We start from the raw sequence: 14358 nt of genomic DNA, 5'->3' as shown, positions 1-14358 counted from the left end.
CACTAGATCCAAAAGAAAAGCAGGTTGAAAAAGTGAATTTCAGAGAATTTCTAGAAGTGCAAATATCAATGATTTTTTCCATCCATACATACATGCATGTACAAGCCTTGGAACACTTCTTAGCCATTCAGTTGCTTGTGTCCCTGCTATTTTGTTATTTTTTAACCTGGTCCTTAAGTGATCCAAAACAAAGTCCGAGGATGAGAAGAAATAATGCGTCTTGCCACAATCAATAAATGCTTCCAAAGCTGTTTGTCTTTATTTTGACATGGGGATTGAGAAGTCTGGCATTTCATTAGTTGAGCCAATAGAAATGCTAATGAGTTAAGTTATCTTGTTTGAGAAATGGAATTGTTCAATAATGTGACCATGACTTGCCAATGGAAAATAATTGCTTTATGGACCTCCTGCACAGTTGGAAGAGAACTAATAAATGACAAGCCTTCTGTTAAGTCCCAACAAATGAGATTCTGCCTAAAAAAGCAACATTATTTCCCTCCCCCCTCCATTTCCTTCCTTCTTCCTTCCTTCCTCACAAAATCTTCTAAATAATATTGATTTAAAAAGCACTTTAATGAAACTGCAAATTCTTAAGAATGGCTGCTAAGCTTGTCAGTTTAAAACTTCTAGCTATTGCAAAGAATTGGAAAATGTAGCAAAAATAGATCAGAAGGTAGTAGAATGAAGTGGTTGGGAATAGAATACCTAGGATGGAGTATCTGGGAGCTTTTACCTATTGTTAGACTCCAAGTTACATTAACTGACCATTGGCCATGTCCATGATATCTGGACATGATAGGAGCTAGGAGGTCTCCATGCCAGAGTTAGCTACTAATGCCTATCCTTTGCTTTAGAATATCAAACACTGCCTTTTACTGAGAAGATCATTGACCCATCTAGCTTACTTCTGCCTATTCCATTCATGCCTGGATCTTACACCAGGGTTTGAACCTAGAACCTTCTGAATGCAAATCATGCACTGTAGGAGTGAGCTGCAGCCTTTCCCCTATAGTCTTTCATATGTGGAGTTTTGATGCTGTGGCCTGAAACCATAGGATTGAACAGGACTTCCTTAAACCATGATCTTGAATTATCTGCTGGTTCTTCCTAGGTTAAGACATGAGGGCCACCCTTTTCTAGGGATACCTACAACCCTCTGAACTAAGAAGTACAAGCAGCCTAGGAAGGGCAGGAGGAGCTCACAGGCAATGCTGCCCTGTTCCTCTCACTCCTTCAGACCTCTAAGTGCAGCATTTATAAGTGGGAGAGAAGAAGGTTGAGAACCACCAGGGCTTATCAGATTTGGCAAGGTTGAGCTTCATCCCTCCCTGTCACCCTGAAATGCCCCCAGCAGCTCATCTTCAGAGTTGCTCTCCTGACATCAAAAAAGCAGCTGGTATACCTCTTTCTGCAAGTGAGGGAAGAGGGATCCAGGAGTGGGTCCTTGATCATGAGCTCCAAGTGATTTTCTGACCTCATAGACTGGAACCAGAAAAGTCCTGTGGCTGTCTAGATGCTGCCTGACAGCCAGAAGATGACACTGCCCACTTGTGCCAGTGCTGGGTTGTAGGCAGTCACAGAGTTGCATTCAGGAGTTAAGTACAGCTGAAATTGTTGAGACCTGTGATCTAGAAGCCTTTCTTATCCTTCCAGGTCAAAAGGAACCAGTGCCTGGCCTGGCACTGATGAGCCAGTAAAGCTTCATTGCACAGGGAACCTACTAACCTGTGAATCCTGGGAGTTCTCCACCCTATGTGCTTGGGTGAGTTCCTGGTGACAGTTCTGGTAGCTCCAGAGCCAGTGAACTAGAAGACAAAAGTGGCAGTAGACTACCACTTCCTGATATAAATCCTTTCTTGTTAGCTTTAAATATTGGCTAATAATCAGGGATGCTCAACCTCACTGAGATTCTCCAATCTCCACCACAAAGCACATTTGGTCTTGCTCTCATTTCTGTTTACATGGTGTTTTACTTTTAATTCCAATGAAGAAAGGAACAGCAAAATGTGCTCCCATTTCACCTTTTCTCACTTCCCTCATAGGAAGATCTTGGATTCAATTGCATCCAGAACAGAGTGCTATACTTCAAAAAAAGATTTCTGGATTTTTCCAGTTGCATTGTGGTTCACCCCCATTGGTTTTCTTTTGGTTGTCTATACCCAGTGTCAATTAATGTTAACCAATTCAGATCAGAAGGGACCCTTTAAGGCATTCTTTGCCCACTCTCTCTCTCTCTCTCTCTTTGCCAAATGGTATTGCTCCATCATTCAACTCTTTCTTTTTTATTTTTTTCTGAAGAATATCAGAATGCAGCACATACATGCCTCTTATCAAAGCTGAGAGTCAACATTAAATTTTGCATGAGTGTGACCTTCAGACATGACAAGGTAAAATTTGCTGCTTAGATATTTCATAGAATCCATGCCCTTCTCTAATGACAGGGAATGGTGCTTTTTCAACACTTAACCAAGACCCTTAATGGATTTTGGTCAAATAACAATTGCGGTACATACCTAAACTGGTTGTGGATAGTCAGATCAGCATGGCAACAGCCAACAGCCTCTGGCCAGTGAAATCACTAGATGGCAGTGTTCCACTAGAAACAGCAAGAGCAAACCCTGTAAGTGTTAATAGCATATAGACATTTTGGTATAAGGAAATGATTGAATTGGAGCAAACAAATATGTTGTTAAATTAAGGGATGCAGTTTTAGCGGAGTGGTTAAAGGGATCAGCTGATAGCTTTGAATCTGACTTGATGAAACTGTGCTTCAACTTTAGTCTTAACTGTTGCAATGGAACTTTTAACAGAAGTCCAGGCTGCAGTCGTTTCTGAATCAATCATTGTTCTTTACAGTGATAGGACAGGTAAATGGGGGTGCTCCTTCTTTCATATTAATGGATATTGCTGTGCCATTCTGTAGAGTCTGGCTGAGTGCCACAAAATTCTGGAAAATGATGAATCACAGAGTGTGGAAGTAACTGAAACAGAATGTGCCAAATGGCATGTATCAGTTAGCTGGGAGTTAAAGCAGAGCCTTCAGTATCTAGGAGAGCTCCCAGCAAGCTGATAAGTTGTTTGAAAAAGAGTCAGAGTTTAGCTGAGCTCCTAAGTACTTGATAGACTGACAGCTACCTCAGTCGTGTGATCTAGAGGCTGAGATTTTTAACGGGAAAGAATGCTAGATTTGGCAGAAACGCATTTCCTTTCAAAATAATGCTACCACAGTATGAGCTGCAGATGTCCAAACATTTGTCCTCAAATCAAATATCACAATTCCTTTTATAGGGTATTGCCTCCCCATTTTTCATGCTGCAGTCTCTCTGACTGACCTCTTGCATCATTTCCCCAGCTTAATTCCTTCACATTCCAAGTTTGCACTGATGGTGATTATGCTAAGAGACTAGGAAGGACCCCTTCTGGATTAGTGTAGAAAATGTCCTACAAGCATAATACCCATCAGATTGAAGGATGCCATCTCACAGATTTGCAGCTGGGGGGATGTGGTCAGAAAGAAGGGAGAGTTGCATTGATAGTAAAATGAAATATTCTGCCCACATGGATGCACAAGACAACAAACTTCTCAACAACAAATATCCTGTCCTTCTAAACCACCATTTCTGTATTTATTTGCTCCACCATTCACTTCTATCGATGAAGGCAAGGAAACTTGCATGGTGACAACAGAACCTAGGGAAATGCACGGTTTAGACTGATTAGAACTTTGTGCAAAATTCTGTTGATGCACATGGAAAATCAATCAGCTCCTTGCTTAGCTGCTTTCCCCTTTGCCAGGATAACAGGAGAACAAAACAGTAAAGACTTAATTCATTCACTCACATCAGCAGCTGTTCCTGTGAATATACGAAGGAAATCAATGGGAGCAATTGATAGCAGCAAGGATAAACACAGACATGCGTTGAAAAAGGTGTCAATTCAAAGTAGCTGCTTTGCTTTCAATGAAGGCTGTTCCCTCCAAGATGCTTTTGTTTGTGCAGGTTGATAATAATGCTTATGCAATGGTGTGTTTCCTGACAGCTATTGAAAACAACAGCATGGAAGATCTGTATATGTCTCTTCAGTGATGGGCAAAGCTTTCATTGTTGTGGCACTGGGAATTTCCCAGGTATTTTATTCATTGTAGCTGAGTCTGAATTGATGTTGTCTATGGGAAAAGACCCTACCTCAGTGGAGGAAAACAGTGGCTACATGCTAAATTCTCACATTCTTTCTCAGGCATTTTCCCTTTAAAAGGAGCAGATCAGTTCCAGTGATGGGACTGACCTCTGCTCCAACCTTGGGAAGCCACTACCAAATAATGAAATCTGGAATGGTTGTGTTCCTGTGCTTCTATGGCAAGAGTGGTGATCTTATTTCAGAGAAGGGGAAGCTAACACCTCTGTTGAGATCTTCAGTGGCCAGTTGATGTCAGGCAGTAGCCAACAGACCCTGACAGTATTTGTTCCTGTGACATGGCTCCAGCTGGAGATGCTTCAGCCAGCATCTCTTTTGGGGGCCCAGTATGTGTACAGAGGCTTTAGCCATTTCTCTGCCATATCCATTCAATGAGTCAAAGACTCACAGCCTTCCCCTTGTTCTTAAATCCTCAAAGCATCTCACATGCATTGCTTTGGCTTAGGGATGTATGAATCAGCAAAATCCAGGCTCACTAAAACTACAAATTCCACTTATCAGATAGTGAGTTCCCCACACACAGTGAAAATCCACACGTATTTCACGTGTATTTCCACGTGCATGCATCAATGGTGCACATTCTTCAAAAGTATGCATATTTTTCAGAATACAAATGCTGCTGAACACATTTTGAGTTATCAAATAATACTGCATGCTCAGAAATAGATGTCATTTGATCATGGATATGTCTGAGTTCATTTTCTATATGAAAGGTGTGAACTGAGTAAATATTGAACAAAAATGAAATGAAATGAATGTCTCCCTCACACACCTACCTTGGGTACAGATCATCAGAGTTATATGCAAGCTCCATGTATATGAGCAAGTATATTTCCAATTGCTCATTGTTTCTGGCATTCCTGGCAGCATATGGTTGGCATTGTGAACAAGAGATTGTTAGACTAGACTTATGTTTGGACTCCTTCAGAAGGGTTCTCCTTGTGTTCTAGCCTTATAGGGTCATTGCTGCAACCATTTGGTCCAGTATAAATACCATTTTATCAAGCAGGTGGGTGACTGGCTGTCTCATAAAATGGCTTGTCTAAATGAGTTCATGATCATGTCAAGACTATAATAAAGAATGTTTTCACTGAAACCCTTTTTAAAAGTGTTATATGTTAAAACTAGAATGAACAAACATATAAGACAAATTCTGGCCTGCTTGCATAGGCTGTTTATATGCCTCTGAGCCCAATTCATATTTTAATGGTTTTAAACTATGGTGCAAACATGGTTGGATCATGATCATTTCAATGGATTTACTTTAAGCATGACTAAAAGTGGAGTCAAACCACAGTTTTACTAGGAACAAACCCTAAAAAAACCATAACTTCCCTGGGTCCAATGAAGAATGAATGCTGTTTGATTGTACTAGTCCATGGCTACTGAAATGAACACCCACCCTTCAGAAGATCTAAGTATTCATCCATCTAGAGCAGGATTACTTACTTGAATCGGTAAGGTTTTCTCCAGGTCACATGCAGAGGATTTTTCATGCACCTTCTACTTGATTCCTCTAATTAGCATTTCCAGCAGTTGAACTTGAAATGCCCTGCATGCAATGCATGTGCTTCCCCAGTATTTACTTTTCATCCACATGTTGACTTCTCCCCAAGGATAGTCTTCTACAGCCACACACAATCTCTCTTTCACTCTTGCTCGGTCTCTGTATCAAAGCTACTTTTATTGCAGCCAGGGTCTGTTCCTCATGTGATTCAGAATGAAGTGGTAATCAGGTGATAGAATGGACAATAGCACATCAAAATTCTCGTGAAGAGTCAAATTTTAGATTTTTACATTAATTGTAATGAAGCAACTGCTCACAAGTAGAAAATGAATTGGTCTAAAACCTTTCTTCTGACTTGTTCATTGACTCTATTGTAAATTCTCCCCCCACATTGGTTAGTTATATGTGAAAGCATCCAAATATGATATTCTACTACCACCTGTAGTCTGGTATGACGCTAGTCATTCTGTCATCTTGTTCTTCTATATGTATGTATAGAGGACTCCAAATGAAAGGTTAGATTTATTCATTTGCTCATTTATTCATTCATTTAATTTCTATGCCTTCTAATAACTGAAGCTCTCTGAGTAGAGAACAGGAATAATAAATCCAGTAAAACGCAGTATAGATTGAAACAATAAAACATCATAAAATTGCATTAAAAATTAAACCCGCATTTAAAACCACACTTTTACAGCCAGACAGCTAAAACCAGAACATAGTGCAATCCTGCAGAACAACAGTTAACAGCTGCTAACAAGTAACAACTAGATTAAATTCTGGTGGAAGAATTCTGCCAAAGCATCTCTGCTGGAGGTTTTCAAAGTACACACTTGGGCAAGAGTCCTTGGAAATGGGGCAATAATGGGGGTGATGCTTGCCCCATACCAACTAAACCTGGACTGTCAGGCTTTAGTTCCTCATCAGTACTTGAGAGTCTGGGAAACAGCATATTAGAGTTAGAGGGATAACTTGGCCAGGGCTGTTCAAGGAACACCGGGAGCCACCTAGCCAAGAAGTTACCAATAGAGCACAAGCTTCTGGGTGGAAGGAGGTACTCCTGGCCTTGCTGCTCCAATTCCCTCCTTTGGCTTTCCTTCCTTTGATACATAGTATGCTTCAGTTGTTCATTCTCCTCCTCAGTATGGAATGGGCACTGTGTCTTCTGGTGCTTAACCTGAGTTTTACCCTCAAGACCATGCTGTTAGGTGGGTAGGGACTGGGGTCACAGAGTCTGTCATGATTCTTCGTGGAAATTCCTGAACTCTGCAGGTTACTCAGATGGAGCATAGACAGGGATTCAGCCTCATGAAAGCGTACAACCTTCCTTAGCTCAGGTATAATGTGGGATGAACAGTGGCATTATTTTATTCCTGGGAGGAATTTGAACCTGGTTTAGGGCATGAGATGCAACTGTAAACAGGATAAGAATTACAGGATCTGTCATCGCTATCAGCTGCATGTTCCAAAGTTTCACTGTGGGCTTATGTGTTGGTAAATGATCTGCTTATTCTAATCCTGTAGATGATATTGAGGTTGTTTTTTGTTTTTCTTTTCCTTTTGTTTTTGTAAATGACAAAATTTCTAAGGTTGTACTTTGCATTAAGATTCCACAGCACAACTTTGTGCTTGTCACTTGTTCCCAAGCCTGTCCACAACTTCGTTTGTGGCATATAAATGCCACAACTTCCGGAAACTGCTCTTTTGTGATGACAGAGCATTACTGACAAGTTGTATAAAGAGAAATTGCATTGTCTACTTAGCAGAGGCTTCTGACAGCAGAAAATAAATATCTACTGCCTTTGGAAGGCAAAGCATTGTTAACTTCAAATATAAAACCTTTCATGCAGTTCATGATTTTGGGATAACTTTGCAGCTCTTCAGAAAATTTGGAAGAAGGACCCCAACTCCTCTGAATATTTTGTAAATTAATTGCCAATAAATATGTCCAGAGCACCTACAGAAGATCCATACAATATCAGTTTTGCAGCTGTGAAGCAGCTCATCCAGTTTCCACATTAATATGTGATGTTTTTTCCTGTAAATTCACTTCAAAAAGTTCATGCAAATACATATCCAAGCATATTTTGCATTAAAGCATACATGTCAAGATGCAGTTTGATTTTTTTTCCTTTCTCAGCCAAGAACTGAATTGCAATATTCAGGCAGTGCAGTCTCCAGTGAATAATGAAGTTGCAATGCAGCTGTTGATCCAGGAACTGTGGATCAAATTAATTGATATAGAATTTTCAGATACTGAAATTCCTGAAGCCTCCTTGATATACACACAGAGGTTGTAATGTATTGTATTCACTTTAAAAACAAATATTTTAACAGACTGCCCCCCACCCTTAATGCACTATGCTAAAATCCTGTATTTACATCTGGCAGGAAATCCTGATGAAGTCAATGGGACTTTTCTGAATAGATATGCTGCTGCATTGACTGTGCTGCTATTGTTTTAACCTTTCAGTTCACTATATTTTGAGACTGGTGTCTGGATTCTACTGATTAAAGAAAAGTTCCATGTGAACTAGAGCTCATTCAATGCAAAATGTAATCCAAAGAGGGGAGGAATTAGTCCCTGCCTCAGACTGCATATTGATCAGCAAAGAGGCTTACTTGGCCATAACTGCCAATCCTAATTTTTAATCACTGTTTAAGGTGATCATTCTTCTTTGCAGCTTGCATGCAAATGAGATACCAAACATTCGACACCAAATGTGTGAAAGCATCAAGCTTCCTGCTTTGCGCTGGGTTCAAGAGCTTCCAGTGCTTCCAAAGCTTCCTCACAGAGTCCAGGAAACAACATCATATTAAGGAGAGTTTTACAAAGAGACAGGCTTTAAGCAAATATTGCCTGTGTTTAAAATTGCTTAATTTACATCAATTTTCCCAGCTAAGCAATACATAAATATTCATGATTCTATGACTGTAGTTTGCATTACAAGATGACATCAGAGATAGGACAGAGAGAGAAAGAGAGAGGTTTCGCATAAATATTTGAAAACTCTTCTCAAAATAAAGCACTTAATTCTGCTCTGATCTTGTATTCAAGATCATATTAACAGAAGAAAACTTCATTGTAAAAGTTTTATTAGTAGCAGTAATGACTCAGGCAATTGAAATATATTTACTATTGAATTATCTGGGAGTACAAATGGCACTGCATAAATGAAGTTTGCATTGAATTTTGCTCCTTTTGAACTCATACTATGCACACTTGAAAATTCTGTTTCCTCATCTTGTTTTCTTCATCTCACAGTAGAAACCAAGGCTGAGAGATTTATTCTTATGGGCCTGGGACTTTGCATGATTACCTCTTAACAGTCAAGGGTTCTATCATTTATATTCAGTGAAGTTTTTAGGGTTGAATTGGGGTTGCAACCTCTTTTTCTTTGTTTTTCTTTTATTTTCCTAACAAACCCCTCATATTTTAAGTCACAGTGGCAGACAAATATAACCTGTTCCTTTTCATGCTGGGGACAGATACTGTACTTTACCAGTGTAGACCAGTGAACATTTTATTTCTTTTTTCCATAAAAATCTAGCAAAATTCTCAAATTTCTTAACGTTTGAGATGAAAAGAGACTGAGGTTTGTTTGTTTGTTTTCATGAATGTGGGATAAGGCAAACCAGACAGATCTGTGCATCACCATCTGGAAAAGGAAAAAGGAATGCCCATCTGGATACACTTTGGAAAAAAGCTCATTTTATCAAGCAAACCTTGTTCATGTGGCCACAATTCATGTTTCAAATGATGTGAAACCGTTCTCCTGAACATTTCAGTTGAATAAGATGCTAGTGCACTTACTGAATAGCTGCTGACAACTCGCAATGATGTCTTTATAAAATATGATACTTAACATAGAAGAAATGGTATTGCTACGTGTTTTACTATCATTGTCATGGCCCAGCTAATTGCTCCTCAAGAGATGCCAACCTTGGGTGAGCTGGGAGTATGAGGAAAGAAAGGAGAGAGAGATCGGGGGAGGGCAGGAGAGAAAGGGGGAAGAATAACCACAGACTTCAATAGTTCACTTTCCAGTGAGTTAACATTTTTCATGTAATTAGCCCAAATGTTCTTCAATGTTAACAGATCAACTAATGATGATGTACACTTTGAGCAATGAAAGTGGGGCAGCAATGGACACAAAACCCTGAACCTGAGGGATGAATCTGTCAGTTTTGTGTCTCCCACATTGAATCTTTTAATCTCAAGTCCCATTTTTGTCCCATATATGATAAAATTTTCAAATTTTGGCATGTTTTCATATTTTGATCAATGTGGGATATAAAACACTCCAGATTTAAAAAGAAAAAAAGAACTAGAGACTGAAACATCTTTAATTAAAGCTTCAGAGGCTGAAGATGCCAGAACCCTGGGTAAGACTAAATTATGGGCAGTCTTGTTGCAAAAATTGGGGAATCACTTAATAGAAAATTACTGAGTGAAGCAGTGAGAGGACTCCATGTTCAAGAGTATTCAAGGATTTTCTACATTAAGGTGCTATGAGTGTATTCCAACACCAGTCCCACACAACTGGGCCTTTTAGGCAGACAATTCCATTTTTGTAGGTATGGTTTATGGTTATCTTGGGATAACTCCTAGGAAACATCCATGCCTGAATGTAGAGTGGTGAATTGCTGACACTGGAGATTCTTATGTCAAAACTGGAAAATGAGCATGAATTGGGGTGGAGGTAGGGAACCACAATGCTATGAGGTCAAGAGCAATAACAGCCATAAAGTAGGGCTAAGGCTAGGATGTCTGGAATGGGATGCAAAAGCAATTATTTTGGGGATAATCAATTTATTTGTCACAGACATATCAAGTGCAGGTAATCAAGATCACAGCTACTTTTTCTAAGACAAGATTTTGTAGCTAAAAATCCAGCCTTGGGATTGGAAGATATAGATTTCTGGAGCAGATTTAGTAATGTGTTGATACTACTATTAAATGAGAGGAAACAGTATGTGAATGTATGGAAGCAGATCAATGCATGTGAAAATGCTGAGAATTCAAAGCAAATACATCCCCAGAGGCAAGCAACCCTTCTTGAATGGTCAGAACCAGAATTGGGATGGGTCTACTCTGCTGTGAGCAGGGCTTCATTCCTCTCAGATTCTGTGAGCATCCATGATGACTGTCCCACCATGGCATAGTCTTTCTGTTGCCAAATGCTCATTTATATGTGAACTCACGTGTGATAGGGTTGTGTGTGGAAACTGATAAGGGCATTAAAACCTGCTAGAGTTTCATGATATTCCTTCTCCTCACATTTTGGCTTCTCAGCTCCATGCTGGCACTGGCCTGCTATACTGTGATTTAAACTAGCTGGTAGACTTTTGCTTCTAAAATGGGCAGAAATTTGCATATTTAAATAGCCATTTGGGTAAAATCAGCTGATTTGTGCAATATGCACCCAAAGCAAGTGGTTCTCATACAATTTGTCCTAAACATGAAAAATATAGCAATTCACACAAGTTGCATCTATGTGCACAAATCACAGACATGATTTCTTCACAAAAAAACCCAGAAAATGTGCAAACCATGGCCAATCTTAGAGACAGAAGTTTGATGGGAGGGAACGGCCTTGGGCCATTTCTGAACATCAGATCAGAAGCAGCAGGCTCCCCCAAATTCAAATGAGCTGGACTTCCACTGTCAGCTCAAGAAATTTTGTGGGCTTGGGGTGTGTTTTTGCTTTGGGGAGACAATAAAGATGGTTTGGAGGTGTGGCCAGAGCATTGCAAACCTCAGTTATTTTCAAATGAGGACTAGGATGATCACTCATCATGAATGAGTGCAAATTGAGGACACTGCTAGGAATATCAACACTGTCATGTTCTCTATTCTGCAAGCAGGGTTGATGTATGTGTGTGCACACGCACACATGTACAGGTGTGCGTGCATGAAGTAGATGTGTTTAGTGCCTAGGCTGGTAGCCAGAATTTGGGGGGCACAGAGCCAGAGCATGAGAAGAGTCAAATCAAAGCTGAGTAGCAGCACAGGTAGCCTGATCGCATTAGCAAAGGCCACCACATTTGTTCAGCATAGTAATGCTATCCCACGTGAGCACCAGGCAGACCTCCATGTGAAGCGACAGCTTTCCACCTGTCATCAGATTTTACTTGCTACTCACAAGCAGAATGCTTTAAAAATGGGGCTACAAACTTTTACTTCAGTGACATCTGAAGCAGAGGCTCAGAGTCAAGCATCATACACACTGAAAGCGACTAGAGATTTGAGTTCGTCCTAACAAAACAAAAATAAATGAAAGGAAAAACACACCATAAAACAGCAGAAGCAACAAGAATTCTCTTTCAAATTTAATTTATCAGCATGCCAAATGATTTTTTTTCAAATGTTATCCAGGGTCAATTTTCAATGCCTCAGAGACAGGCCATTATTGAAATGGAGAAATCCAGTGATTATCCAGTGCCTTTGATCATGGAATGACATGTGTGCAAACTTTTGCCCCAGTCAGTAGTTTCAGCTCATTTCTAATACGAGACAAAGTTCTGCAGAAAATATTTATCAAAGTCACAATGAAAACCTGCTCTTTCCCTGAGTGATGTCTGTCACATGGCACCCCAGCCTTGGCTAGCAGAGAGACCATGGGTAATTGGGACCATCAGTCTGTGCTACTGGCAACCTCAATGTTTCAAGAAGCTTCAGAATATTGGATTATGACAACAGATTGTCTTCCCCTTCCATCTTTTTTTCTGAACTGACAGCATGGATAATAATTTCTTTGTCATTTGCTATGGAAAGTTAGGTGACTCTCAATTAAAGCAGAAAATAAATTTGAAAAGTAAAGGGTCTGGGAGATGGAAGATCAATTGCATACTAGTCTAACTGACAAGCTATTACATTCTTGGCAAGATTAGCTTCAATGTAATTTTTGACAGGACTATGGAGAAAGATCATCTCTATTACATCCTGCATTCCCTTCCTTGATCTTAAACTTGTAAATCTTCCATTCAGTCATTGACCTCTTTCACTTTCTTTTAATGCCATTGACTGATCTACCTGATGGTATAGTAGGCATAGAAAGGCATAGATATTAAGGCTTCTGTGCTTGCTATTGGCTGAATAGCTCTGATATCACACAAACTCTGAGCACACAAACTATTTGACATTGGGGACTGTACTGAATGTATGCAGGCATGGGGAAGACTCACATGCACATATGCCTGCAAACATGCATGCACAAACAAAATGCAGCCCTCTTCCAGATAATGCACATGCGCAACACTCAATCCAATCCCAGTGCATTGCAGAGGCCAGGAGCCTGTTTCAGTCAGATACCTCCAAGAAACCTTGATTCTTGTCCCACAGAGCCATCTAGGAACCCTAGGTCTTCTCTCTCCTTTCATCCACTGTCTTGTTGAAGGAGCCTGACAATCCACACCTTGAATGTGTTCAGAAAAAGAAAGCATGGGAACGGGAGAAGTCTAGAAGCAGGCTTTATAGATCTATGTGCCGAAGCCTGGAAAGCTCACTTAATGATGATTCAGACATGGCAGAGGTCAAAGTGACTCTGGGTGGAACCTAGCTTCAAAAGTACAGATTTCAACTTTACCTTCTCAGAAGAATTCACACTGAGCTCTTTTGCAGAGGACATGGACAAATCTTCAGAAGGTCTCCCCAGCTCCACTCTGAATGCTATATTTGATCTCTGTGGTCAAGTGAATTCAACAAGCTTGGCTTTCCTCTCCCTCTCTCCTTCCCCTATCATGTGAGGGAGGTGGGGACAGATAAGCTGGCTGGAGCAGTTGACCTTCACAGAAGGACAAAAGGAATTTGGCCAAGTCAACGTTGCCTGTCCCAACTCATTTCTGCAATGGAGGAAAGAGACAGGACAATGCCAGCCAAGCTCTGTTCATTCTTCTTGAGATTTGGCATGTGTGTTTTAAGCTTTTCAAAAAAGAAAAACAGCCTATGTTTAAGTGTTGAATATTTGTCATGGTTTTCTAAATTATATTGTGCATGAATCTGCCAAATCTTTCAGAATGCTGTTGAGAGTATACTGCATAAAACCACTGACAGAAAAGACCTCCCCCATTTCTGTTATCTTCTCTCAAACTATAAGGCTATAGTTAGAGACTGACTGCATGTACTTCTTAGCTACCTACTATCAAATATCAGTGACAAAAAGCTTTCTCAGCGGGTTCACTTGCCATCCACAGTCTATTAAAGAAACTTGGCTCTAAGACTGCAGCAAGCTGTCCAGTTCTAATTCTAGTCTGTGCCCCCAAAGGGGTACTGGCAAAACTTGGCAGCAATGCAGGGTGGGTGGAAGGCTTCAAGACCCTGGCCCTCAGTGCAGAGAGCTGAGTCTAGATGCTAGCATTTCGGTGTTGTACCAGGATCTTGCTCCAGCAATTCCTTGGAGACCAACTTGGTTTTCCATAGTACTGCAGACAAGGAATTGTCTCTAGCTCTTGTGATCCCAGGTGGTCTTGGGGAACAATACACCTCAAAATGGGGGTGCTTGCCTTTGGATACCCATGGGATATAACTGATTTTTTCCAGAGAGGAATGCTTTCTAGCTTTCTAGCTAACCCCCCACTCCCACCCCCACCCACACAGAACACAACACCTAGAAAGCAAAATGACCCTGCAAGGAAGCAGATATTCTGATAGATCC

The 14358-nt window shown here is 40.4% G+C and overlaps 1 long non-coding RNA gene across 5 annotated transcripts in view; it reads right to left on the bottom strand.

Moving 5' to 3' along the window:
* LOC123022002 overlaps positions 1 to 13397 on the bottom strand; it is a 59696-nt gene extending 46299 nt beyond the window's left edge. For all 5 annotated transcript variants that reach the window (XR_006414454.1, XR_006414453.1, XR_006414451.1 and 2 more), the window contains exons 1-2: positions 5644 to 13397; positions 2514 to 2618 (exon numbers count right to left, since the gene is read on the bottom strand). This is a non-coding gene — a long non-coding RNA (uncharacterized LOC123022002). The remainder of the gene's footprint in view (positions 1 to 2513; positions 2619 to 5643) is intronic.
* Between the last annotated feature and the right edge of the window lie 961 nt (positions 13398 to 14358).

Source organism: Varanus komodoensis, unplaced genomic scaffold (assembly GCF_004798865.1).
Source record: "Varanus komodoensis strain SLA01 unplaced genomic scaffold, ASM479886v1 scaffold18_3, whole genome shotgun sequence".
NCBI lineage: Eukaryota > Metazoa > Chordata > Lepidosauria > Squamata > Varanidae > Varanus > Varanus komodoensis.
This window is presented reverse-complemented; position numbering and strand designations above follow the sequence as displayed.